Genomic DNA, 1522 nt, shown 5'->3' on the forward strand with positions numbered 1-1522 from the left:
AAAGCTAAAAGTCTTCTTTCTGAACATTTTGGAAATGAATACAAGATTGCACAGGCCTATATGGATAAAATTAACAACTGGCCAGCTATTAAAAGTGAGGATATTAAATCACTGGAAGCATTCGCTCTGTTTCTTAAAGGATGCTCAAATTTAACGAAACACCTCACTCATATGAAAGAACTGGACTTGCCCTCAAATATGAGGAGCATTGTCCTAAAGCTTCCCTATAAAATGAGAGAGAGTAGGAAACATTTAGCCTGTGACCTGCAGGAACAAAGGGGCCAGAGGGCATTGTTCACTGATCTTGTCGTTAAAGTTGTGTCTGATCCACTGTTTGGTAACATCATAGACCCTAAACAGCTTAACTCCAAAAACACAAGCAGCTTTACCAAACGGGGATTCCACAACCCTTTGTACTGTCTCTTCAGTAATCACACAGCTGATAAATGCTTTCAGTTTAAAGACAAGCCACAAAAAGGTGAAGTAAACTTTATTAAGGAAAAAGGAACGTGCTTTGGCTGCCTAAAGGTGGGTCATATAAGCAGAGAATGCAGAGGTTGTTTAGTCTGTTCCGTTTGTCAGCAGCAGCATTTCAGTGTCCTGCACATCGACATGGAGAGTACAGGAACTTTCTCCAGACATCCACAGAATCCTCTGAGTACCACCTCCACCATGACTCAGACTTGAGGTCATTTTAGAGTCTGTGATGAAGATGACTCTAACCTTTCTATCGTTGCAGCTCAAATCAGGAGTCCAAAAACCAACACCACTGTGCAGATTTATGTATTTTTGGACCCGGGAAGCACAGGAACGTTCTGCATTGAAAGTTTGGCCCGGAAGCTGCAACTGAAAGGTAAAAAAAAAAACAGTATCCAGCTCCAAACAATGGGACAAGCTCCACAACATAGATGCTGATGTAGATCTGCTCATTGGAACAGACGCACCTAAAATAATGGAGACATGGGAGCTGATCAACAATCAGGATGAAGGCCCATATGCAGTTTATACCAGAATTGGATGGGTCATCAATGGTCCGCTATGGAGTGAAAGGAACGTAACAGACTGCTATTTCGTCATGGTAAACAGGATTTCTGTTAAAAATCTGGAATCAATGTTGATTGAAAAATACAATCATGATTTCAATGAAAAAAACCTCCCAAGAGCAGATTGAAATGTCCATAGAAGATGTCAAGTTTATGAATATCATGAAAAGACAGTACAATTGACACTATTGTATCTTGTCCATTAGTCATTGTATTGCAGATCGTGTTCTACGCTTGAAAAGAGCAGCACCTTCAAGAAAGATTACAGGACTGTCTCAGAAACATTCTGGATTCATCACAAATCCACTGAAATATCGCAAGCCTTTTATTGTTTTAATATAGCTGATTATGGCAGCTGAAGAAACCCAAATATCCTATCTCAAAATATTAGAATATCGTGAAAAAGTATACTAGTAGGCTATTCAACTAATCACTTGAATCGTCTAATTAACTCGAAACACCTGCAAGGGTTTCCTGAG

The sequence above is a fragment of the Cyprinodon variegatus genome, unplaced genomic scaffold (assembly GCF_000732505.1).
Source record: "Cyprinodon variegatus isolate N-32 unplaced genomic scaffold, C_variegatus-1.0 Scaffold1366, whole genome shotgun sequence".
NCBI classification, from domain to species: Eukaryota; Metazoa; Chordata; class Actinopteri; order Cyprinodontiformes; family Cyprinodontidae; genus Cyprinodon; species Cyprinodon variegatus.